The sequence below is a fragment of the Harpia harpyja genome, chromosome 5, assembly GCF_026419915.1.
Source record: "Harpia harpyja isolate bHarHar1 chromosome 5, bHarHar1 primary haplotype, whole genome shotgun sequence".
In the NCBI taxonomy this organism is placed as follows: domain Eukaryota; kingdom Metazoa; phylum Chordata; class Aves; order Accipitriformes; family Accipitridae; genus Harpia; species Harpia harpyja.
The window spans coordinates 13,293,344-13,320,638 of NC_068944.1; the positions used below are offsets into that span (position 1 = coordinate 13,293,344).

The window sequence follows — 27,295 nt, forward strand, 5'->3', positions numbered from 1 at the left end:
TTCTGGAGACTAGTTCAATTTATTATCTTGAAATGAAACATTTAAACTTGAAATGGACCAACTGTCATGCAAAATGGCAATGGCTCATGCAATCCTTTTCTATTCTCTCATTGACTTGCTTTGACTCCTACTAAATGAGGTCAAAGATAAAATGTACTATAAAATCCCGAAAAGCCAGTACTGAAAATCAGGTTTGCTCCCTCGTTAGCATTTCTCTTTCATTTCTTTCTTTCTCTTAGCGATGCAGATCATCCTCAGTGATGCGAGGGCTGGATGCCGGGGCAGGGGCCGGCTGGGACTCTCCCCTTGGGGAGCTGGGCGAGGGTGGGTGCTGCGCTTGCACCGGGGTGTGCGGCAGGAGCTGGAGCGAGCGGCTGCCCCAGGCAGCGGTGCTGGCAGCCAGCGGGCTCGGGGGCGGCAAGACAAGGATGTACGCATCCAACGTGGTCATGTCCCGAAAGCTCGCAGTCCCCGTGGCAGACAGGGAGCGAGTACAGGAATACGTAAGGCGACATCAAGGCTATGAGGCAGAGTGCAAGAAATTTGCCTTCCCAGCACCCCAGCTCTCTTCTTGCCCTGCTTTTCATTTATGACCGTTAATTTGCAAATTGGCTTTTTGGTGCCAGGCCTTTAAAACTGGACAGAACAAGGTGACTTCAGTATCTTGTTTGATGGTCAACAGCAACATGAGCTCTGGTGTAAGATGGAGACTAGCTAGGGAAAGAGCAACTGGAAGTTGTTTTTACAAGTGTCTCAAAATGTTTCTTCCAAATATCCATGGTTTGAGGGCTGGTGGTGCACATAGGCTACACTATCTCCTTTCCTGCGCTTTTGTAGGGGTGATAGCTTTCTGTCCTGGTTTTGCCTTGGAGACACTGCTGCAGGACGATTGGACTGCTAATGTTGGCCATTTTGGGGTTTTCTCTTTCCCAGAAACACTTGTGGTCCAGCCTCTTCCTTCATATTTTCTGGTGCGATGTGATGAGACTAGGGTCAATTCCCCTGGGCACTCTTCTGAGAAAGGGAAAAACGGTCTTCCCTATGTCATACTCGGTTGCTACAACTTTTGCATCCAAACTCAAGCCTGTTGCACATTTTGCAGCTCTGGAGAATAGTGTGCCTACCAGCATTACTGAGAAGAGCACTATAATGGATTTCCCTCTAGTGATGAAATATGTCAACTACAGATTATTCTTCATATTTAAAGTACTGACACAGTAGGAGTAGTTGTTTCTCCCTTCCTTTCAAACAGCCACTTTGAGAGGGGAAGAAAAGAGAATAAGAAGTTTATTGGATATTGAATACTATAAAGTCAGTATAAATAACAGGACTCTTTACCATAAAAAAAAAAACCCAAAACCAAACCAGCAAACAAAAGCAACTTTTTCAAGTTAGAAATTAAGTTGTGCACTGAATACACCTTCACACCAGGTTTGTTATTCTGGATAAAAACCCACTACCTCTTAAAGCAAGGTGAGTATCACAATGTATTTTCTGGTGGAACAGGTAACTCTTTCATCAGTTCTTCGTGTTTAGAAAATATCTCATCATCTCCAGGCCTGAGACTGTCCCTATTTTAAGAGTTGTCATCCTATACCAGGCTTTTAAATTTATAGCAGAAACAGGTGCTTCAGGTTTGAAAATGTTATATTCAGGTGTGGATTCATCTAATTTTGCTCAGCCAATGAAGAAATTATTTACTTAACCTGAGCGCAAAATGCATTAACACATCTTTTGCTCTTATTGTTTTCTAGAGGACTGTCACTTTTGGAGTCAACAGTGTGTATTATTTCCCCTGAATAATTTTGATATTGTTGGCTATTGTCAAATAAATTTGGCAGTGGGAGAATGGTTTTGGAGGTACTAAGTTTGCCACTACTTGTAAAAATAGCTAGCCAGCTACAAAGGAAAAGCCATTTATGCGTGCCCTGAAGGACAGCAGTGTAGGAGCAGAGTCTGTGCGGACAGAGAGTGCCCGTGGGAGGCTGACGCAGAGAGTACCCAGCCACACCTTCACTAGTGGCTCATGCCAGATTAGATAGCAGGTAATTTACACCTTGCTCGAGGTGTCTCTTGTGTGGATTTTCTTGGATACAGGAAGGTGTGAACACAGGGGAACAAGGCTAGAATTCAAGAATTTTGGGAAACTTGAGATAGGGATCACTTTCATCATGGTGATAAAAGAAAGGTGGTACATTTGGGCAGGAGTCACTGAGTACCATCACTGCACAAGGAAGGATCAGAGGACGTTTGGGGATTGCAGGTCCAACAGTGCTGCAATAACGTACCAAGGTTGGGAAGCATGGAAGAGGCTGCATGGGTGGTTGTGGAGCTGCCATAGCCAAAGGTCTTTAGGTTAGACAGTTTATTTTTAGGTGTAATTTTCCCTGGCCTTGAAGCAGGACCTAGACTAGCTGACCTCTTGTAGTCTTTTACTGCCTTATGGCTACATGAATGAAGTTTCCTGTGGTTAAATCATAACGTCTGATGCTTGAGGAAGAGGTATTGGCTTTGCGGTCCCAGAGTGATTCATATAAAAAGTCAATCAAAAATGAAACATAAGGAAATGGGGTCTCTCTAGTCCTGGTTAATTTGATGAGTGCAGAGAACAGAGTGATTAAATGATTAGGTACCAAAATTTTTAATGAGTTAAGAGTTAGTCACAAGTTACTAAATGTTGAAATAGGCAGCCTGATTTGCATAAATGGCTTGTATCCTGATTAAACCCACTTTCTTCTATATTATCCTTAGTCCTGTAGGAAAGACTTGATGCAAAGTGCTAAAGAGGGGTTAGCTGTGCACAAATTTTTGGTTGACCCTGACTTGTACAGTCACTCGCCACTGGCTAAACCCTGCCCTGTTCCTGTGTCCATTAGATGATCTGAGAGAGGGGGTGAGGCAAAGCAGAAAGGATAATGAGCTTTCAGACAGCCATCCGGGACATACCAAACACAGTTTTGGAGGGTTGCATCGCCATAGCGTGCAGCTTTGGTAAGGGAGGTCCATGCTCAATGTGTCCCCTGGGACCACCTGCTGATTTGGGGGGGAAGCACCCCACTGCCTCCAGTCTCCATCCAGGCCGTGGCAGCAGGGCTGAGACATCGTGTGGGTAAGACAACTGATGTGGTTTAAGCATCCTGGTTTCGGCAATCCTTGGAGGTTTTCAAGACCCGACTGGACAAAGCCCTCAGCAACCAGGTCTGACCTCAGAGCTGTGAGCAGGAGGTTGGGCTGAGACCTCCTGAGCATCCCTTCCAGCCTCAATGGTCCTGCGACCCTGTGACCAGGTGCTGGGCTGCTCTGCAAGTACCTCCAGACCGCCCAAATCACATCGTTTGTATACCTTGTCTTCCTTTTTCCTATCCTTTCCTTTCTTGATCATCTTTTCAGCTGCCCTTTTACACCCCTTTCTCCTCCTCCCCCTGTCTCCACCCAGATAAACACTTTTTCAAGACATGGTTTAGCGGGCATGGTGGTGTTGGGTTGATGGTTGGACTTGATGATTTTAGAGGTTTTTTTTTCCAAACTTCATGATTCTATCCTATTCTATTCTATTCTAGATGTGGCACTTAGGGACACGGTTTAGTGGTGGACTTGGCAGTGTTAAGTTTATGGTTGGACTTGATGATCTTAAAGGTCTTTTCCAACCTAAATGATTCTATGATGCTATGATTTTTCCTCATTGCTCCCAGTTTTGCTGCACCCTGCCTCAATTTTGCTATTTGTGATAGATACCCTCAGCCTTGGAGGGCATTACTGAAATGGATCCCCGGACCTTGCTGGCCTTGTGAGGTACAATGCACCCAAAAGTCCCCCACGCAACTTTCATGTTTGGTCCTTGCTCACACACCTTCCCCTTAGCCTCCTGTGAAATCCAGCCATCCCTCCCCGCACTGCCCCAAACTTTTGCCAGTTTCTCCCACTGTCATCTGTCACCTCCAGCAATTCCTCACATCACCTCCAGCAATTTCTTCACGTCCTGCTGAGATCGATAGCGTCAGCGCAGGCCAGGGACCAGCTGTCTATCTGCAGCTGTGATACATCATCTCATGTCTTCCTTTCAGCTTGCTCCTTCAGTGATCTGCCTATACATTATACTCATATTATTTAACGCGCTTTTATCCACAGAATACTCGGCATGTGCGGGAAGACAGGGTTAACAAATATTTAAAGAGCTTCCACTGATTTTTTTAATGTATTTTGAAAAGCAGTATTTTCTGCAAACCCGGTAAGGGGAGGTGGGAGAAGGAGGGACATTACGGTTGCCAGATACTATATACATCCTGTGCACTGTGGTCATTACAATTAGAAAAAAACCCACCACCCTGATAATTTTAAATTTCAGTCTCAGTAGTCATGAGATATTTATGTGAATACGTAACACAGCAAAAACATCTCCCAGAGCTGGAAGGGGGTAGAATCTGAAAAATAGTCAGCATCACTTTAGCAAAACCTGAAAATCATTAAATATTTAAACTAGTCTCTCGGAGGATTTTGATTATATTTAAAGAACAATTCTTCTCTTGCACATGAAAACAAGAATGGTGTCTTCTGTGTCAGTAAATTTGCATCCAGGCTGTATGTGAAGTCAATTACGCATATTTTAGAAATGAAAATATATTATTTCTGTCTTTTAGAGTTGTTAGCATCACAATACTGATGTAAAAAGACCCATCTGTAATTAGAACTTTTTCATCCCCTCTGATGAGATCACATCTTCAAATGTGAGTTTTGGATATATTACCATACAAAACTTCAGGGCACCTCACTTTTTTTTCAGCAGCACATTAAGTGCGTATCTTCTCAGCTTTACTTGCAATAACTGGGGACTTTTGAGTAAAAAATCCCTAATGTAGGCAAGACACATAAGCTAAGAGCTCACAACAAATTCTTTTTCTCCTGCAAGTGCCCTCAGGACCAGAATGGATGTTATTTGCAGTCAGGAAGCCAGTCAAAAACTCTCAAGCCACTTCACAGTTTTCAGCATAGTTTAAATAGCTTAACAAAGAGTAGGATATAATTGCTGCTGCTGGAACATGGAAACCGTCTCTCCTGTGAGACCTTAATTAATGAAGATGGGAAAAAAAAAAAGAAAAAAACGCTAATTTGACAGCTTTCTGGCAGGCTTTGCAGGGCTGACTGTGTAAGAACTGTTTGACCTTGTAAACTCAGCAGGTTCAAAATGCATCTGAGAGACTGTAGGTACCCAGCCTCATTCCCACACTTGCTTAAAACCAGTCTGTTCAGAGCAAACTTACATCTTCAGGTACATATAAACCTTCATTAAAAAACTGTATATCAGAGGTTTTATTTGAGTAGATTTTGAACAAATTAATTTTTTTACTGAATTGTATCCAAAGTACCTTTTTTTAACTACATCTATGCAATGCTGCATGATTTCAGTTTCTTTAAGGCAAGCATTGTTCTCTATAACCATTTTGACTTAAGGCATGCAGTAGCATTCCTTAAATCAGGAAAGCCAGACCAACTTCTAAGTGCTTTACAGCTTTACATTTTAGCAGCAAGATGCCAAAGCAGCTTTGCTTGGTGCATCGATAACCGTTGTGTCAGTGAACAACAAGAACAGACCACAAAAGCGTCAGATAAATACAAGGAGAAGAAAGCTATTAAATGCATTTCGGTGCATATTTACATGTGTCAGAGTACTATAAGGCAAGGCGTACAAAACTGTAAAAATAAGCAGCTCCCAGAGATGAGTGGTATGTCACTGCTTATGTTTTGGAGAAGGGTGTAAAACACAACTGGGCTGAAATGTCCCAAAAGGATTAATCATGATTTATTCAACTAAAGTACAGGATCCAAAATGCTCCTCATCTAAACTCATTCCTGATAAATAAGCTGAGAAACAGGACAGACTCCACTAGGCAAGCAGCTATCACTTTTGCCCTTGTGGCAGAAGAAAGGGGCTATTAATTTTCTGCTAGTAACCTGCAAAGGAATAATATGTTTCTATGCCCCGAACTATCAAATCAATCACATATAAAAACAGGCCAGCAATTCTTTTTCTTTGAGATTTATTCTCTTCCATTATTTGCAGGTAGCAGACTGCTGTCTCGGGCCTTGGCGGGAGCTAGGAGTGAACCAGGGCAACCCATCAACTCCAAGGGACACAGCTGAGAGAAATGCTATCAAACTTTCTTTACAGTACGGCGGTAGATACAGCAACAGTTCACTCTCATAAGTGGCCCATCTATAAGCTGCTGATCAATATGAGTTAATGGCAAATTTGAAAGAGCCTTTTCTCTCAGACCCAGGGGAAAAAAAGGTCTGTACCTGCAGCTGAAAAATATTTGAGGTAACAGCAATACGAATACATGGATTTTGCAGCCAGAATGAGTTACCCTAAGCACTGGGACTTAATTTTAATATATAAAAAGCATTTTTGCAAGCATTTTTTACTAGATCGGAAATTGATATCCTCCATGAAACTAAAGCAAGCGGAGTGAGCTTGTTCACATTTGCACAAGACAGATTCTGAGATACCTGTTCCACACTGTATATATCCTAGAAAAGGTACCAAACAGCACAGTTGTTGTATAGTTCCCTTCAGGTTTCTGGGTGGACATCTCTTGTGGCCTTCAAAAGTACTCATTTTACAACGTTGAGAGGGGCCTTTGCTATAGCAGTGATGAATTTTAAATTAGTAGCATTTTTAAGCTAAAATACCCCTTTTCCTGTTCAACGTGGCAGTTTAGATTTTTCTGGAAGACAAATTTAGTATAAAATCATGTAGTTTCTGGAGTATGAAAGTTTATTCATTCCTAGAATTTTATCTTTTGGGAAATGTCGTGGTTTAACCCCAGCCAGCAACTAAGCACCACACAGCCGCTCACTCACCCAGTGAGATGGGGGAGAGAATCGGGAAAAAAGTAAAACTCGTGGGTTGAAATGAGAACAGTTTAATAGAAGCGAAAGGAAGAAACTAATAATGATGATGATGATAATAATAATAATAATAATAATAAAATTGCAATAATAATAAAAGGATTGGAATATACAGAACAAGTGATGCACAATGCAATTGCTCACCAACCCATGCCCAGTTAGTTCCCGAGCAGCGATCCCCCCAGGCCAATTCCCCCCATTTTATATACTGGGCATGACATCACATGGTATGGAATACCCCTTTGGCCACTTTGGGTCAGCTGCCCTGGCTGTGTCCCCTCCCAGCACCTTGTGCCCCGCCAGCCTTCTTGCTGGCTGGGCATGAGAAGCTGAAAAATCCTTGACTTGGTCTAAACACTACTTAGCAACGACTGAAAACATCAGTGTGTTATCAACATTCTTCTCATACTGAACCAAAACACAGCACTATACCAGCTTCTAGGAAGAAAATTAACTCTACCCTAGCTGAAACCAGGACAGGAAAAAAAAAAAATTTGATATGTTCCTTTTGTGCAAACTTCTCACCCAGAAGGTCATATAAGAACCTGTATTTTGCTCAACCTGTGTTATTTTCTGTTTGGCAATGATTTGACTGCTATTAATCCAGTCGTGTTTGAATATATCCTTTCTGTCATATGTGAAATCTAAAAGCTCAGACACTGGGTACTGTTGGTCTGTAGGCTTCAGTGTACATTTTTTAATTAAACAAAAGAAGAAATGGAACAATCCAGGAAAGGAAAGGAGGAAATTCTGGTGGTGTATCTCCTTAGCGGTATAAAATTGTGGCTGGCACGACTAGGTTAGAGAGAGACTGACCACCCTCCCTCCCAGTACAGCACTGGGGCATCAGGTGAAGCTGCCTGGGGCCATGCGGGAAGGGCAGAACGAAGGCAGCTCTTGATGCCCCAGCTGTTGGAGCAGCACTGGAGGTGAGATCCTGGCCTAGGTGGTTCCTTAGTTTGAATCAGTACAGCTTCTTCTCATGTTTTTCTCTTTCCTTTACTTTGAAGGGGAAAAAAATCCACTGTGGTAAGAAGCAGATGAAGTGGACAAAGCCCTGAGCAACCCGGTCTGAGCTCAGAGCTGGCCCCGCTGCAAGCAGGAGGTTGGACTGAGGTGCCCTCAGCTCCCATCCAGCTGGAATTATCCTGTGATCCCGAATGGCAATTTTTTTCACGTGAAACTAGTGTTCAGCCATTTATTCAAAGTTATGCTATGTGATGCAAAATGTCGTAACTTACAGTCACCCGTATTCAGTGGTTGTTTAAGAACTTTCCCACTGTTTATGAAAATTAATTTTTCTTTATATTTTAATTAAATAACTGCTGGTGACCTTCTAGTGTATCTCGGGTATAAGAATCCCCTAACGCTTATCTGGCCTTGTTTATTAGTTTCCTCAGGGAAAAGATGTTCCTGCTTTGCATTTCTGGAAAGTCCCTAGCTGTTGTTGATAAACATGCTGCAGATATTTTAGTTATAACATATTTTCGACTTAGCTTCCATTTAATTTATTTCCATTTACCATTTGTTTGGATATTGGCAGTGCTGGCTGTGGGTGTGGGACGTGTTAGCTTCAGATTACTTTCGTAAGAGTAGTCTGTCCATTCCATGACTTCTCAGCTCTAAAAACAGAGTTTGCAATTCCATGATACAGTTGAAAGTGAAGCGGTGGGCGTGCACGCACTGGCTTTCTGTGACAAACACTCCGTTGTGCAAGTACGGTGAAAGGTCTTTGGGTTTTAAATTCTTGGCAACCTGTGAAGCTAAATACATGCTGAGAGCGGCTGCTCAGAAGAGACGAAGTAATTGCCTTAATCAGACTCGAGAGCAGCCTGGCTGGTGTCCGCAAAGCAGAGGGGAAGCGTCAGTGAGGGGGCAGGGGCGAGGGCATCACCGTTACCTTCCCTGGGGCACCGAGCAGTGTATGATAACCTAATGCGTGCAGGGGTAGGACCCATGTGTTTCCAGGTTTTTGTTGTGGGGCTACGCATCCTGGGGAGCGCGAGGATGTGCGAGGTGGTTTTCCGTACCTTGTTCTGACATAGTTTGGTTGCGCTGACTTTCTGGTGGCCTGTGGGTACTTGACCTTTAATGATGAGTTCGGCAAATGGGGGTCTAAGCCTTAAGGTCAAAGGCAGTGTGAACAGCAGGATCCAGCAAAAGTCTTTGATGAAACAGAGACCAGGTCGTAGCCATGGGGGATTTGAATCGCGTGCAGGTCGTGTGGCCTGTGGATTCAGAAAACATTGCTGGGTGTCCTCCCTGCTCCGTGCAGAAGTGAGAGATCCCACACAGGGTCTTCACGGGCTCTTGGGCAAAGCTGGAGGAAAGCTGTTGAGCGTAGTTTCTGTGGGTCCTGATGACTTCTTCAACTGAAGTCCATCTTGATTTTATCTGAGGATTTGGCTACACAGTACAAAGCGTTTGTGCTGGGCTGAGAGAATATGGTATCTGGCCTGAGCCACAGTATGATTCAATGTTGGCATGGCATGATGCTAACACATCCATGCTGCTTCAGCTGTCTCAGCTGTTGCAGATATCTCCCCGGTACTGTGTTGTACAGTGAAGACATATCCTTAGTTTTACATGCTGCCACAATACTCCTGGAGGTATATGCTTTCAGTGTATAGGTGCCTTGTGTTCTTTTTAACCCCTTTTGGGTGTACAGAAGAGGGGCTGGCTGGTTGAAAAATGGATGACTGCACTTCAGGAAACTTGCAGAAGACTGTACAAGTGCTAAAAGGAACTGTGATTTCATTTAATAGTCTTAACATTTTCTCCTAAGTGACTAAGAATTGCATTAAGAAATATTACATAGGTTGCATATTCAGTATATGGTCATGTAAACTAGTGTGCGCTTTCTCTTGAATTTTGCCATGATATGCTAAAAAATTTTGCATCTACACTAGAAAAAAAGTATGTTTTGAACTAATAGGCTACTTCTGCTTTAATGGTGGCACGACAGAGAAGGATTAAAAGTTTTTGTCTCTCAACAGTTACTATGTTTTCATGTGTATATTCTTGATGGTTATTGTGCGATGCAACACATTGTAATTATCATGTTTGCAGTTATGCCAATGTAGCTACTTCAAATTCTTTCTTCCTGTGTTATTCAGGATCAGTGCCTGCAGGCTGACCTGCCAGGATGAATTCCAGGCAAGTCTGCAGTTAAATATTTGGGAAGAGCCATCCAGGCAGACGTAGTTCAGCTAAGGCAGTAGGAGTTTTGCCATTGACTTACTGACTCTAAGGTCTACCCATGGACTTGGAAAGACATTTCTTCAGTTGTCAGAAACTGTTAGGCATTTCAACTCAACAGCTCATTCCTTTGCCTGTTGTGGCCCCTTCGTCTCAGTTACAACAGAAGATTTGTGCTGAATCTGTTTCCTGTTCACACACAAAAACTTTGAGTTATTTGGCTTTAGCCAGAATTAATATTATCCTCTTAGGGGCTATGTGAATTTGTGTGAGTCATAGTTTGTTGACATACAGCATGGAAGGAAAAATACTAACGGTCTAGGCAAGTCTGCTGGTCATCGGGAAAAGTTTGTAAACTTGTTAGCCTTGTTTGGAAGCTGTTTTCCCATTTTATAGTATGTAACTGTAGCTATGTAAAAAGTGATGCGTGATGTAGAAAAAAGCACTATGAAATCCTATACCTGCTTTTTGTAAAGATCAGCTGCACATGTTAGGTGATGAATAGAGAAAAATTATTGGTCTTGTTCAGAAAAAAAAAAAGAAACTGCGTTTCTAGCTACCTTTCATCTATTTTTCATTCAGGGTAAAATGCCTGTCATTGCAACACTGTGATGTACTGTGAAGCATTAGATAACCACAAAACAGTTTTGAAGCAAAGACATAATTCACAGGTCTGATTTTTATATGGTGATGAATCCCCGCAAAAATGGAGCATCAGCAGATCTGAGGCAGCAGACATCACCGTGTAGAGCCAGTTGATGTGAACCCTCCTGCTGTCAATAAACTTCAAGCTGCCTTCTGCATGTCATAAATTCTAAAGAAAACACCAAGGGGAAGAGATTTTTCCATTTCTAGAGAAGAAATCAATTTAGAAATTTTCTGTATTTCTGTAAGAAGGAAGAAGCCCATCTCTACTTCTTTAGGAATTGTCGTAGAACTTTCATTGCTCTGTGCAGAGCCTCAAAGACACCCATGTTCCATGGCCAACACATGTGATTAAGCACTTTTAGTGGAACCAAAACAATGAAGATTAAACAATTAAATTATACCTTCAGTTATAAATAATCCTTATCTTGCCTACCAACTGTTCTTATATCAAAAAGAAAGACTTAAAGTATCTAATCTACTTTTCCTACTTTATTTTCTTGTCTACTCCTTGAATTTGATTAAAATTGGGTAATAAAAATGAACTTTTCTTTCCCTTTTGTTTGTAGACTTTTACTTGCAGTGCTACTTGTTTTTTGAAGAGATGTGCATAAATCTTCTGTTTCTGGAGTCAAATGATTTATCCAAGATTCTCAGTTTACAGGTTTGTAGGAACTGTGAGTGCGATGAAAATCAGAGCATATTAAAATTTAATTCAAAAATCTAGGGAGATAAATAAGGAAAATAAAAGGATAAGAAATGTTTTTCAAGAGGCTTGATTCATGATTGTAAATAGGCGGTGTTAGCATCACGGTTTGGATGTGACAAATCAAAACAATCACTTCATAAAAGCTATGGTTGGTAAGACTCCATTTTCTTAAAAGCGTAATATTTTTTCAGAGTCTTAAATTCTGGGCTTGCAAAATCTAGAAATGTCCTTTGAAACATAACATTTATTCCTGATGGAGAGTCGTCGTCTTTGGAGTTTTCAGTGAAACAGCTGAAGACAAGAAGAGTTCTTACGTGTATCATGAGGAACTCCAAGAGACACCAAGGCCTCAAATAAGACAGAAAGACCTACAAACACACATGGATTTTTGGAATAGATGAGGCTGCACCTAAGAATTCTGCTGACACTTTCAAAGTCTGAGGATAACAGATAAGGAGAGATCCTGAAACCATTTACTTTTTCAAATAAGCTACTGAATTACTGGACTTCCAGAGTAGATAGATAATAGAAAAGTTTAGAAGTGTTATGCTTCACAGCTCTTCACTAAGCTCTGGAGTGCTAGAGATAATAACTGTAAAAATAATAATTTAATGATTAATAATTTTAATGACTATTAAGAATATTATTTACAGAAGTCTGAAAATAAGTTGTTATGGGCCACAGAAGTTCACGTAGTAGCAGAGAGACAGTCATATCACTGAAATCATTGATGAACACACGTGAGTACATCAGGTGCTGAACATCGCCATTGACTGCCCAGGCAGGGCAACCTGGCTCCTTCCAGTTCTGCTTGGAAGTGGTAACAGGGCAAGTTGGAGCAGAAGACAGAGTGGGAAAACCAGTTTCTCAGGGGGTGTAGTAGGCTATTTTGAACTTAGAGTGAAAAATGTTCACTGTTTTCAGCATTGGTGGGTGAAGAAATCAGTAATGTGTACAGCATACAACCGCTGCTGCTCATGAGGGATAAATGCTGAATACAGCTGGACCTGTTTCCAGGAAAGAAATTAACTATACTTTTTGTTCATTGGTCAGTGGCAGACTGGCATCAGGAGGACCAAAAAGACATAGAGCCTGTCAGAATGTGACGTATGGGATAAAAAGTCTCATTCTTTACTCTTAAGTAACTTCTTTCTAATATCTGTACTTGTGCATCTCACTGCTACTGGCTCCTCTCTGATGGATGTCATTTTCCGATGCTTGCTTTATAGCTGTTCAGCACTTTTATTGCCCTACCATCTGTTCTAAACAGTTAAAGACACTTTTATTCTCAGTTTTTCTTCAGGGATGTAGAAGAGGCATCTGTCTCCAAACACTTAAAATCTCCTAATATACATTTGCAAATTATTTATGCAAAATAACTCAGATGATACATTTTCAGTAGGATTTACAGATGTCTGACAAAAATATAATTTGCTTACACCTTTAAATAAAACATTGTTGAAATCTGGCATACATGCCAACATGGAAAACTGCTCATTTTGTGTAAGAAATTAATAAAGTTAGGCTGAAGTTAGTGGAGTTCTTAACCCAAATCCTTAGCTTTAAACATGCTCTGAAGTATTTTGCTGAATGAGGACTCTGAAATAAATTTTCATTGCAATTTTTTGAATCTGTAGTCCGAACAGTGCTAAATCTACAGAACACATTTTACCAAGACTTTCCATCACAAAGGTCTGTGTAAACACCGATTAATCCAGTTACCACATATGGGAACTCTGAAGTGGAAAAAGAGACTTGTTAAAGGCATCAGAGTGGAATTAATGAGTCTGAGCTGGGCTTAAAACTAAGGAGTTTCAGTTGTTAGGCCATGGAAATAAATCCTCTCCTGACCCAAGCGTATCAAGGGAAGAGATGATGGATCCCAGTGGGTCCTCACTGCTGTCTGCTGGCAGCCTCCTCCCCAGCATACCCGCAGAGCGCAAGTTGTACGAGTTAAACTGTTTGTACAGGTGACCTAAGACAATTCAGTCATTTTTGCAAATTTTTCAGTTGCTAGCACTGCAGTGGTTGCAAACATTCGATAAGACCTGTTGCTAAATGTCTTGAGAAAAACATCCTCTTCCATTGCTATAGACCTCTGCTCCAGCCCCTGCTTATCACCTTTCCTATGGCAATAGGAAAAACCTAAGGGCTTATCGACATGACTGGGTGTAAAAGTGAGACATGGTGGCTGCAGGAGCCACCCGTCCCCAGGGTGAGGTGGGATGTGCTAATTAAACCAGATCTGCCAGTCCCTGCCCCTGCCAGGGAAGTCTGCTGGGCCTGCTGCAATTACTGAGAATAAGTGGCCGGTGCTCTCAATGTACTGGAGGGTACAAAAGAACAAATCCATGTTGGAATAATTTTCTAAATAAGTTTTTTTAGTTATTGATATTCTTCTCTATAGCAGAATCTCACAGCTCTGCTTTAATCAGAAGTCATCCCTTGGGTGCCCACGTAGAGGTCCCAGGCTCCCCGTGGCAGCTGCGTTGGGTCTGCCGAATGGATTTTGCAGCCGCACAACTCCGATTCAGCAGCGAGCTACTCAGCTGGCGTCACCCTCCTGAGCATGAAGGATGCAAGGATTTGGCAGCACACAGAAAAGTTTCAGTCAAGAATGAGTAAGATGTTACCTTTTAAAAATAGGATGAAAAAGTTTTCCAAGAAAGCTATTCCCTGTTGCTTGCCATAAATCCCCTAGGAAAGGATGAGATGCTGGGAAAAGGCTGTTTGCGAGGCTCCAGGGGATTTCCTGCTGCCCAGCGGGATTTCGGCATGGATGCGACCCAGCAGCCATGGCAGGGTGGGGTATGGCCATCCTGGGGTGCCTGGGCTTGGGCACCCCAAGGCATTGGATGGTGCCACCCCATCCCGGTTACTGGGGGATGACTGCAGGCAGAGGGCATTGGCCTTGGTCTGTGGGAAGCAGGCAAGGGTAATTATGACTTTTTTGTGTATTGGCAAAGTTTGTCTGGATTTTCATGGGAATAACAGGCCACATATATGCTGCAGAAGCTGTCCACAGGCAAATCTGAAATCCCTGCTTCGAATTGGAGGTTGCTGGAGCTGCCGGAAGAGGGTCTTGGTATTTTACATCAGGCAGAGGAGAAATGGAGACACGGTTTTTGTTCAGCCTCGGCCCCAGAAATGGGCAAACTATTTTGGCTGAAGCTTTTGGTGAAGGATTGTGGGGGAAAATCGACAGATAGCACATGCTCATTGTGTAAAATTTAATTCCAAGTTGTTAAGGAACTGTAAGCAGGACTTTTGTAGCTTTTATAGTTGGCACTATCACTTTGTATTTATCAAACAATAATTGCTAATACTGCGTGCCTTCTGTTCTCTCTGTATGCCCTTTGTTCTGTTCAAATTTCTAGCAACAGAGCAATGCCATCAAATTTGAAGTGCAGCAGCTGGAGACAAAGAGAGTGTCCTTAATGGCACGATTTTCATGCAAATACCATGCTCAGGGAACTAATTGCAAAGTTCACTAGCCTGAAGGACAGAAAAATGCTTGGCAAACAAATGTCTTCACCAGGCCAGTGCATTTGAGGTAGAAATATCTTACTGCCTACAATGCTTTGACTTATCAGTTGTTCATGAGGGAAGATGGATTACACTGAAGAAAAGCATTAAATCAAAGTGGCTGAGTCCATAACTCCTGCTTGTGGGCAGCCCACAGACTCTTCTCCAGGCCCTTCTTTCACAAGGCCCAAAAGTCCCCGAGTGCTGCTTTTCCTTTGTGGTGGGTTGACCCTGGCTGGTCGCCGGGTGCCCTCCAAAGCCACTCTATCACTCCTCTCCTCAGCTGGACAGGGAAGAGAAAATATAACAAAAGGCTCATGGGTTGAGATAAGGACAGGGAGAGATCACTCACCAATTACCATCATGGGCAAAACAGACTCGACTTGGGGAAATTAGCTTAATTTATTACCAATAGAACCAGAGTAGGGTAATGAGAAATAAAACCAAACCTTAAAACACCTTCCCTTCACCCTCCCCTGCTTCCTGGGCACAGCTTCAGTCCCGATTTTCTCTCCCTCCTCCCCCTCAGTGGCACAGGGGGAAAGGGAATGGGGGTTGGGGTCATTTCGCCACACCTTGTCTCTGCCGCTCCTTTCTCCTCAGGTGGAGGACTCCTCACTTGACCCCTGCTCCACCGTGGGGGCCCTCCCATGGGAGACAGTCCTCCATGAACTTCTTCAAGGTGAGTCCTTCCCACGGGCTGCAGTTCTTCACGAACTGCTCCAGCGTGGGTCCCTTCCACGGGCTGCAGTCCTTCAGGCACAGACTGCTCCAGCGTGGGTCCCCCCGCGTGGTCACAAGTCCTGCCAGCAAACCTGCTCCAGCGTGGGCTCCTGTCTCCATGGGACCACAGGTCCTGCCAGGAGCCTGCTCCAGCGTGGGCTTCCCATGGGTTCACAGCCTCCTTTGGGCACCCACCTGCTCCGGCGTGGGGTCCTCCCCGGGCTGCAGGTGGATATCTGCTCCACCGTGGACCTCCCTGGGCTGCAGAGGGACAGCCTGCCTCACCATGGTCTTCCCCATGGGCTGCAGGGGAATCTCTGCTCCGGTGCCTGGAGCACCTCCTCCCCTTCCTTCTGCACTGACCTGGGGGTCTGCAGGGTTGTTGCTCTCACATCTTCTCACTCCTCTCACCAGCTGCTGTTGCCACAGCAGGTTTTTTTCCCTTCTTAAATCTGTTCTCACAGAGGCACTACCACCATCGTTGATGGGCTCGGCCTTGCCCAGCGGCGGGCCCATCTTGGAGCTGGCTGGCATTGGCTCTGTCGGACATGGGGGAAGCTTCTAGCAGCTTCTCACAGAAGCCCCCCCTGCTACCAGAACCTTGCCACACAAACCCAATACACCCCTTTGTGTGGACAGCCAGGCCATGGCCTCTGCCACTGCCAGCAATGCTGTGGGTGATGGAGAAGAAGATGGAGAATTACCACCAGCCCAGGACTGCCACCTATGCGGTGGGCTGTGCTTTCCAGGACTGTGATGTTTGATGGACCAGAGCTGTAAAGGGCTTGCTATCCAGCGTTAACACCTCTGAGATACCGCTGGCTCATCTGCAGTGCGAACTTTTTACAAAAAGACAAGTGAGAGCCTGCCAAAATCAACTGAATGAACTGGGGATATAAACATTATAACTGGAAAATGGCATGATGCTTCAGCCCTCCCCATGGCTTTCCCGACTGAGCTACCTGTCCCATACCGTGGCTGGTCTGGAGCTGATACTAAGGAACCTGAGAGGGGTTTTAAAGATAATGATTGGTGTCTGAGGAGGTCTGGAGAGCCAAGGGAAGTACAGACGTCTAAAAATAGTTTCCATGCTAAGTAGGAGTTAATCTGTTTACACTGGGCATGTCTGTATGAAAACAAGTAATTTCTGCAAGTGTAAATGTCTTATACAGTTGAAAGAACTCTCTGATATAATACATTTCCTATGCAAACTCCAGGTGCAATTAAAGTCAAATTCAAATTTTAACAGAAGCATCAAAAATATGTGCCATGTGAGCACACAGATCTGTTTACGCACTTGCCTCTGTTGAGTAGCAATGTCTATGGAAATATTTATACGCTCCGTTAATTGGGACAAGAAAATAATATATATCTGTTTAGCATTGCACACTATCGTGACATTCTTTAAATAGTAATGCATTTGGTGTTTGCCTTCTCAGGGCCACGCTGGAAATGCAGTCCAAACAAACTAAAGATGTGAATTAAAAAGGCAAGAATTAAACTGCATTACACAGTATTATGTGGACACTGTTAGCGAGAATTACAGTATCCTTAATTCAATCTGCTTTAGTTCTCCTTTGAAATTGAGTAAATGAAATTAAGGCCACTTTAGGTTTTTTAATTCTGAATGAGAATATCCACACAAAAGTGTAAATTAATTAAACTAATCCACCTTAAAAGACTCATTCACACACATTTTCTTGAGGCTGCCTCCAGAAACCATACCTGAGTCGCATGTGGAGTTCAGGGAAGATTTTAAAGGCTGACACCTACAGCTCCTCTCTTCTCATTTATCATCTTTTCTCTCGGTGTTGTTGCCCAGAGTCAGCAGATGTCAACGTGTGTCCATTCCTTAGCTCACTGCCATAACTAAAACCACTGTTGGTTGCCACTGGTGTTCTGATTTTGGGAAATGAAGTATGTGATAGCAGGGTGGAGACCTAGCAGGGAAAGTGCAACGGTTGCTTAATATGCAATATCACTTTTTTTTTCTTCCTCCAAAGAGACAAAAATGAGGGGTTGCTTTATATTCGCAGTCAGATTATGTTTGAGTAATTGCATAGGCAAAGCAACTAAGACTCAAAATGCGTAAGAGGTTTCCCCCAGGTTAAAAGTGTTTTCTAGGTGGAGAATAATTTTACAACCAGAGAGGGAAGCAAAGGCTTAAAAGGGGATGCAGCTTCTGCATCCAACATGGCAGTGAGCAGCTTAGCCACGGAGCTGACCCTAGAAACACAGGCAGGATGGCCACAACATGTCACCCAGAATTTTGTGACCACATCTTGGGGAGCACCTCCTGCGAGTCGCTGATACAGCACTGAAGTGAAGCAGTAAGCCAAGCGAAAGTACACAGACCTCTTGGGTTTTTTGAAGTATCAGTATGTGAGACTTTTGTAAAACAGGTCATGCCATGGGGGGCATATGCAGCTTCTGGGTCACAAGATAAGGAGCTCAGCCTAGAAGGAGGTTTTGCAGAGGGTGACCATAAGGTAATTTTGTGATTAAGCTTATTCTTGGTTAGCTGATCCTGGATGTGCCCCATGCAAGTGAGGGCATGTTGGGGAACACGCAGGAGGGGAAAAGTGAAGAATGCATTAAAAAAAAATCTACATCCTTCGCTTGAATTTTCTTTGAGGTATGGGCTTGTCTTTGACATTAATGCAGGTCAGTTACCCCTACGTCTGTCACCTTTACTGTTTTTCTTATCATCTTCTTGGATTATGGAGGAAAGTATTTATATTGTGGACTATGAGGCTGCCAACTACCATTGTCAGTTCTTTTTGCGTTTCAAGGAATTACTGAAACTCTTTCCTTAACAGTTGTTTATGATGAAGTGTAGAAAATAGGTTGAAATTTGTTGCCTAAAATGTTGAGTAAATGTACCATGTCCAGATCAGGCACTCACAAGCTCCTTTTTAATACTAAAAATATGCTATATGCAGCATAAACTACAGTTTACATGAGAAACTTCAGTTTTCATGAGAAACTTCAGTTTTCATGACTTGGAAACATAAGCGATGGGCCCTGAAACCGTGACAGCACAGATCCACAGCTATCGATAGAGCCCCCATAATTAAAGTCCTACAGGGAGCACTAGTCTGTGCGATAGTTTCTAAAAACTGATGAGCTCTAAAAACTCCTGAGGATGGAGAGTGCTATCTCGTTATTACAAATGTCTAGTAATTAAAACAGATTGGGAAATAACCACCCTTCTTTGTACTTTCCTTTTGCTTTGCTTTTGTACGAAGGCTTCAAGCCAAAAGATCTGGCAGTGCAAAGCTGCCATTCTTTGGTGTCTAGGAAGGTGGTGCTAAACTACAAATTATAGCAAAAGCTGAGGGAGTGTGTATTCTTTGCAGATAGAGGACTTACTGATGGTAGTTATTGTTTCTTGAAATCCGGAAAGATTGTAGAAGGAACGTTGTAGGGAGTCAAAAAGGAAGGTGAATGGGCTTGGGGTAATATTGTCTCCTAATAAAGTTCCCAGTTCAGTGTTAGGAAAGCTTAATCCGTTCTGCAGCATCTGTTACTTTTGTCATGTGAGAATAATCAAGATCTCCTCTCAACTTTGTGGCTTTTTTCCATGATTGGTGAGAATCTATTATGAAAACTCCTAGAAAGCTTCCTTAATGTGCACGGACATGAAATAACATAAAACTTTCAAGTGTTGACTAAAAAGATATTTGAAGTTGCGAGTGTTCCCACTTACTTCCACCATCTTTTAAGCAAACGGTCAGTGAGAGCTGGGTATGATGCAGCTCGACCTGCTATTTACAGTGAAGAGATATTAATCAATTATTGCTGTCCTTTTTGCTTGTGAACTACAGACGAGCAGATGATTGCTTTATTGTTCCCATATATTTGTTCAGTCTTACAAATAATTTGCTTATTACCAACACAGTTGAGTTTGTGGATTGTTCCCTGACCATTTGCTGCGACGTGCTGGTTAGTTCGGGTGCACAGGCAGCAGGTCCTCAACAGGGATCATCTGCATAATCCTTCTGGGGCCGAAGCAGCTGTAGATCAAGGTCTATGACATGCACGTCCGAGACACAGACCTGCAAACTTCTCTTTGCATGTGCTTCACAATATCCACTAAAAAGTCAGCCAAGGGAGCAAAATCTTGACCGCTCCACCTGTTAGACCACGTGCAGTGTAAGATAAGATACCCGTGTTCAGCTGGATCTTATTTCCAGACCTGATTTTTGTCCCTCCCTCTCACCTAGAGCAGTTGTGCTCAGCAGGGACTCACGCTCGCAGGCTCTGCACCCTGCCCCTGTCCCTGCCCCTGCAGGGAGGAGCTGTGCTCCAGCCTCGCCTGCTCCTCCCCAGCCAGAACCATTGGGTTAGTGAAAGAAACCTTCCTCAGGGGTTAAGCTATAAAGAGGCAACCCCCCCGCCCCCACAGTACCATGCGATGGTTAGGCTTAAAATGATCTTCCAGATCACATTTTGTAAATTACACCGTTGTCATTTACAGTAGGTGGCAGTTCAATGACTTTTAATTGCTATTAGTCATGCAGCCCATTATATTGTGGAGCAACGTGTGTGCTCCCACTCACGGCACGTGGTGCTATGGCTCCTGTTCACATCGGAATAAAGCTGCATCCAGCTCAGAGAAACTTATTTTATTCTTTATATGCATAAAGAAGTTCATACTGTCCTCGAGTGATGGGTTTCATTCTGTTAGGCATAAGACCCTTTGGTTTGCTCTGGTTTTTAGTCTGAGCTTAAAAGTGAGCTTCTGCTTCTTGTCATGTTATTTTTCAAGTCTGAAGAGCTTTTCACTAAAACCAGAGATTAATTGCCGCACAGGGATGTGGGACGTCCAGGAATACCAGGCTTGGACTATTGGACACATTGGCCCTTCATTATCAGCGCTAATGTTATCAGTTTCCTGTGAAGCTTCCTGTAAAATCATGGATTTCTTGAGGTATGGCCTGAGAGAAGGGTTGATACCATGATTTTTTTTTAATGTCATGACATCATAATTCCTTTACTCAGCACTTTAATAGACAGGAAGTGATGAGATCTTCTTCCTGAAAAAATGCTTTTGAATACCTGACTTGAAATGTGTTTAAGAAATGTGCTCAAGAGTTTCTGAAAACCCATCCCTTTGGGTTTCTCAAACTCACTGTTTTGTTCTGCAGGCTCCTGCCTACCTGTCCAGGCTTTCTGCAGCTTCAGCTCATTACCCAATTCTCCCAACACCCATGTGGGAGAGGTGATTATTACAGCAGAAAGAAAGACAAAAATACTCACTCCAGGCCCACAGAAGGGATGGGTGACAGAATTTCCTTTAGAATCAGTATTCCCTGAGTCCCAACCCTGTGCTCATTACTGGTTTATGTGATGCAGAAAATATCTGTATCATTACTGACAAGTCCTTATTTCTACTAAGTAAATTATTCCAGTATGAAAGTGTGCTTCTCATGTAACCCCGTACATTGCGGCAGTGATGTATAGGCAGTTCCAAAAATATCCACGCTATTTCTTGTCTTTAAAATCCCAGTGAGGTCTGCACAGAGTCGCTGCAGAAAGCACGGCCTGAGGAACATGCGTGGTATGCAGAGGTCTGCAGCTGGCCTCCAGCAAACCGCCTCTTATTCCCAGGGAAAAGATGAATGATCCTTGAATTAGAGACAGGAACCTTCCCTGGGGCTCCAAGACTGAACAGAATATCATTTTTAGAAAGCCATCAAATGTCTGCCATTTGAAAGGTGGGGACTCCCACGAGTATGACACCAGCGGGCACAGCAGCAAAACCCTTTAAAAGTCATCCTAATGACCTCAGCATGGGGATATGTATGTGCTGGTTGCTCCTGAACTCTATCGCAAGGTACAGCAATGTGACCACATCAGACTGGGCATGCAGCAAAAGTATTTAATGCTCTCACACAGCAAGATTGCTCACTGATTATAGCGTGGCCTGACAACGTTCACAGAAGTATGTTAAATCTAAAACCAGACTTCGCTCTGTGGAATACATACTCATTTTCTTGACATGATGATGGTTTCATATTTGGGGGTATTAGTTTTTCTTTGATCTTGTGTGTGTATGTGTTGGTATTTATGTGGTGGTGGATAATTATTTTGGAGACATCATGTAGGAACACTTTGCTTAGGAAGCACAGGGCCAGTCCTCCATGAAAAGGAAGTCACTGTGTCACATCCCTCATGTGGGTGGTACAGCACGATGGCTAGCCTGTGGGTAAACGGGGTGACTGTGACATCGGCAGCTGGTTTAGAATTAATACTTTCAACATGAAAATGCACGTTTTTACAAAACCACAAAACCCAAATCCATATACTTTCATTTCGGTATTCCATCCCAAAGGCTGACAACCACCAGCAAATGCAGCACTATTTTACTGGCCTTTACCATTACGATGCAGGATGGAGTGAGGGATCGTCAAGGAGAAACTGCCATCGTGATTCACTTAGTGCAGGAGAGAAGATTAGAGTTGACTGGCTCTAATCTTAGCACAAGTCACATCCTTGTGCTTATCTGATTTCTTCTTTTTAATTCATCTTGAAGTATTTGCCACCGAGAGATGTCTGGAGCTTTTGTAGATGTCAAGTCATTGAAGGTTTGGATGGGGTGCTGGACATCAGTTAAAAAATGAAGGGCTCGATTTGATCCACCATCCAGAATTCACCACTTGTGAGTTCCACGTGGCTGATGCGGATCACTGTGATCTCAGGAACATCACTGGAGACCTGCTCTCCCATATGACTTGGTCAGTGATGGTAGGTGTCTGTTGCTGAATGGCCTCAGAAGCTGGTTTGCTTTGATGTTACATGAAAAGCTTACCAAGGTGAGGTCAAGAACACACATACATATATATATATATGTAGGTAGGTATTTCTATTACGTATACATAATACACATTATATAACATATATGCTCTACATTATATGTATGGTTTTATGCATATGCATATATATGTATTTATGTAGAGACATATGCCACATTAAAATGCAAATAGTTGCAGAAAGTGGCAGAGGGCTGGTTTAGATGACATTGTTCTTTGGGATTAATTGTTCAGTTTTTGATGGGGCAGGGATGAATTACTTGACTTTTATTTTGGATATAAACCATTGTGTATCATCTGGTATATTGATATAATCATACCTCCAGATTTTCATAGGCAATACCTTGAATGTTATGCTGCCATTGTTTCAGGTAGAAATCAGGCACTCAGTAAAATTAAAATTATTTCCCTGAAATCACTTCACTTTATTTACCTTAATATATGGTAAAATATTTGGTAGCTATATTACTTGTCATCCAGATGATGCTGAATTACAGGCTGTAGACATTGACTTCATACCACCTTTAAAGTGAGTCAGCATGATGGAAAAGTTGGAGAAAGCCACAGGAGAAAAGCTACCAGCTCTAGAAACCTTGGAAACTGAAGGTGTAATATTTCTTCCTCAGCTTTCGTTCTGCTAAATTAAATATAGGTAAAGAAGAGAAATGCAGACGTGGAAGTTAGGCATAATATTTTGAAGGAAAAGAGAAATATATGTAGAGGCTGGCAGGACTCCCAAAAAAAGTGTTAAAAGAGAAATTCAGGGAAAAGAAGTGGGAAGAATACAAAAAATTAGCAAAGTAGGACATCTTTCACGGATGTTTTTAGGGAAAAATAGTTGTGGCTTATTATAAGGATTTTATGCTCAAGACAGTTGATAGAAAGCTGCTTTCTGTTTTAAATCTTGAGATGTCTCAGCTATTTTTCTCCACCACTTTTATCCTCACCAGTGTCACACACCTGAATATGGTGGCTTTGCAGCCACATGGAGGAGGAGAGGGTGCCTGGACCTCACCAGGTGTCACGCCGAAAAGCAACCGGTGGCATTCTGCACATCTGCGCTCCGCCATTGGGATTTGGCTTCGTGTTATTAAACACAGGGTAATGCATGGCCCCAGACAGCATACAAAATAGCAGTTTGCTTCCAGCTCCTCTATGGATGTTGTAGCACTAATGAAGCAAATCAGATCTCAGGGAATATAGCCACGTATTTAGTATGTGTGTAAAACAGCTGTAATAAGATATTGTTATGGCTGAGATTGTTATGTTTCTAGTGGAAAAAAAGAATTAGGATTGAAATTGCAAACCAACCCCATTCCTATAGAAAGTGAAAATGCGCTTGGATAAATGAAGGTTAATAGAGTTGATTGCGGGGAGTAATACCAGAAGGCAACTCATGCTAGAGAACACAATTGTGATTCAGATAAAGGGGAATTGTAATTAAATGGAGGTCGGATAAACATGATTATCCGGGAAAGGCTTCCCAGCACAGTACCGGGAGGTTTTAAGATGCGGAGGCAGACAAGTGTACGTGATCTGGAAGTAGAGACGCCATCGCCGTCAGCGCCCCTGGGTGCTCCCCCACTGCGGCAGGTTGCCCACGCTGCCGCGCCGCACGGCAACGCAGGCGGCAACGCCAATAACAGGCAATAAATTGAGTTAATTTTGAAGTCTGTTTTGCCCGCAACTGTAATTGGCAAGTGATCTCCCCGTCTTCATCCCAAACCCCCAGATTTCTCGTTCCTGCCGTTCCCCATTTTCACCCCCATCCCGCCGCGGGGGGAGCAGCCGGGTGGGAGTCTGGGTGCTGGCCGAGGCTGACCTGCCGCGGTTCGGCTCTGGGCCACGGAAGGTGAGGGCATCCCACCCCCAGACAGAGGGACAGGGGTGCGCCTGCTCTCCCCCCGCACCGCCACCTCGGGCAAAAGCCTGTACCAAAGTATATACAGCAAATTTTTATATAGATGGGTAAATATTTGTACTTGCCATATATGGGAACTAAACCTGGCATTTTCTATTAGTTTAAAATCCTTGATATTTTCACTTAGGCGTATTGTGTTATCTCCTTTATGTAGATAATTATAAGCTTACTTACCATGTTTTTTCCATAACTGGTATTATTTTTTAGGTGGATATTTAAAATGAAATGCAGTAGCTTGATACTGAACACTGCGAGGCAAACAGAGGCTTTCCAAACTGAAACAGGTACTTGTGCTTATTTCTTTTATTTTTCAAGTTACAAATGTTCCTTGATGACCTATATGAGGTGAAGGGAATTGTATGTATTCCTCCTAGGACAACTACAAGACTTCCAGACAAGCTTTTTTTTTTTTCCCTTTTTTTTTCCTTTTACTTGCAAAATATTTTTGCCACATTTTCAAGTATATATCGTTATTAAGAAAATTTAAATATACGAAATTTGAATACAGGATGGTATTAATTCACATTTTTCTAGAATTCCTATAGATTATTTTACACAACACATACAGAACAAAAAAACCCTGAGAACTTACTACGAAAAACTATCACATACTTCTGCTGTTCAATTATTTACAGTACAAATTGGAATCATTGTTTCATAATTCTTAGTATAGTGTATCATAACGATATACATTCCCAGCTGCCTAAGGAGAATTTGCACAATTTGGAGTTCTATTATTCTGTTTGGAGCAAGTGAACATCTCTCTAGGGACTAAGCCTCCCGTTCCCCCCCCACAAAAAAGAGGGCAGGGAGATCTTTTTGCTTTCAATTTTCTCTGTTTTTCCAGTGCCGACTATATTCTAGATCTTCAAGCAGGCTTCACAGCCGCATACACAGAGGCCACTTATGAGCCCTTACTGTCATCTTTAAGCTTGCTCCTTGAAACTTTTTATCTTTTAATTATTTTTTTTTAATCTTTGTGCTTTCCTTCTGTATTTCCATCAGCTTACAGGCTGCAATGAAACCTAAAAGGGGGCTTTGAGTCAAAATGTGCCCCCAATTTTTTTTTGACGTAATCTTTAACAGGTTAGGTTGCTGATAATTTACACATTGGAATAATTCCATAAGTATTAGGATGGATGGCATCCCTTGTGATAGTGAGATGCAGCTGAGAACAAAGTGACTTGAAATTAATTCCGAAAACCCCCAGCACATCTTCTTTGTCTTTTTATTTCTGCAGTTGGCATGTGATACAATAATTATCTTATTCACGTTCCTGTCTTTTCTGCTTGTTAAATGAGTTTGTTGAATTTTCTGGTATCATCAGACATGCATTTATTTGCAACCATTCCCAAGATCATGACTCCATTGCCTAAATTGGATGTTGAAACTTGATTTCCATGCTGGAATTCTTTATGTATCAAGGTCATTTTAAAACTCAGTCAGTCATGCACAACAACATTTTTCCTTCCCAGTCTAAAATTCCATTTTCTTTGCAAGACCTTCTGTTTACTAAAGCTTAGTAAAACAGTAGTAATTTTTTGATATTTTAAAGTTTTCACAAAATTAATTTCCTGAAGGTATATTTCTTTTTGTCATGATACAGCAAGTATACACAGGTCCTAGACTCATAGAGGTCATGTAGATGACAAAGTAACATTATTATTCCCACAAACCAGCTCAAAGGATGTTGGCTGCCTATACTATATATACAAGTTTTGGCATCCACAAAAATGAAGGCAGAGATGGGAAAGTTAAGACCAAATTGCACACCTACCTCAAATACATTCTGAGTAGTCTGCCACACAGTGTTTCTAGAAAAACAGCATTTCACTGGTGAGTGACGTATTTTCATTTCCTAAAGAAGAGGGATTTGAGTATATATGTATTTCTTAATTCTGCAACAATCAAAACTTAACTCTGGAAAATGTGTTTAATTTCCATGAAAATGTCATTGTTTTGGCTCCGATTTCCTGGCAGTGATTTTTTTCCACAGCTTTAGTAACAATAACATGACAGTTTTACATCAGTAAGTAACTGGCATATGCTATAATTTTGTGCTTTCCCAGAGAAAAAGAGGAAAGAGCTTTAAAAAGGAAACAACGGAATGTTTATTGCTTGTGTTTACCAAAAAGTGAAGCTGAACCTTCCAGTTACTTTCCTTTCTCCCCAGCCAAGCATCATCCCGTGAGAGGATGGAAGACTCCGAGCTGCTTGCCACGCAGAAGGAGCTCAGCACGGCTTACTGATAGCACAATGATCCAGTGAAGCAGGGACAGCTTCTTAAGGAACAATCTAGGCTAACAGTCTTCAAAATTACAACAGGGGTGTACTAAAACATTACATTTAAACTCAGTGAATGCAGCTGTTCTCCTCCAGTGCAAAACTACCACCAAGTAAAGTGGTAGCGTGGAAGAGATCAATGTTCTCTGTAACAGATGTCTTGCTGGACTAATCTTCTTCACCTAATTTTGGTGAAGTTGTCCTCATATATTTGCTTGCTTTAAACAGGATGGGAGAAAATAATTTTTTAAACATGGATCCCAGCTTGGTCCATAGGGACCGACAGAACTTCAGCTTTACAAGGAATATGGAAAGACATAACTAGTTCCCACAAGACCTCTATGTTAGCAAGAGCCATTTAACTTATTTTTCTGCAGCCAAACTACATACATATAAAACTTTAATATCCTTGCAATCTCACGGGGCTTAAATAATCTTGCTGGTGATAGGTATCTAGCTAGGAGGAGGATGATAAATCAAGCTATGAAGTTCCTTTTTTTTTCTTCACTGAAGAGATTTTACTAGAAGAAGGATTCCCAAAAGCTTTTCTCCACCGAGGTTTGAAAGCAT

General features: G+C 42.4%; 1 long non-coding RNA gene across 1 annotated transcript; it reads left to right on the top strand.

Moving 5' to 3' along the window:
• The first annotated feature begins 23,537 nt into the window (after positions 1–23,537).
• Positions 23,538–26,741, top strand: LOC128141917 (uncharacterized). Its single transcript, XR_008235221.1, has 3 exons — positions 23,538–23,622; positions 24,650–24,726; positions 26,616–26,741. It is a non-coding gene; the product is annotated as an uncharacterized LOC128141917 (long non-coding RNA).
• Positions 26,742–27,295: the final 554 nt, after the last annotated feature.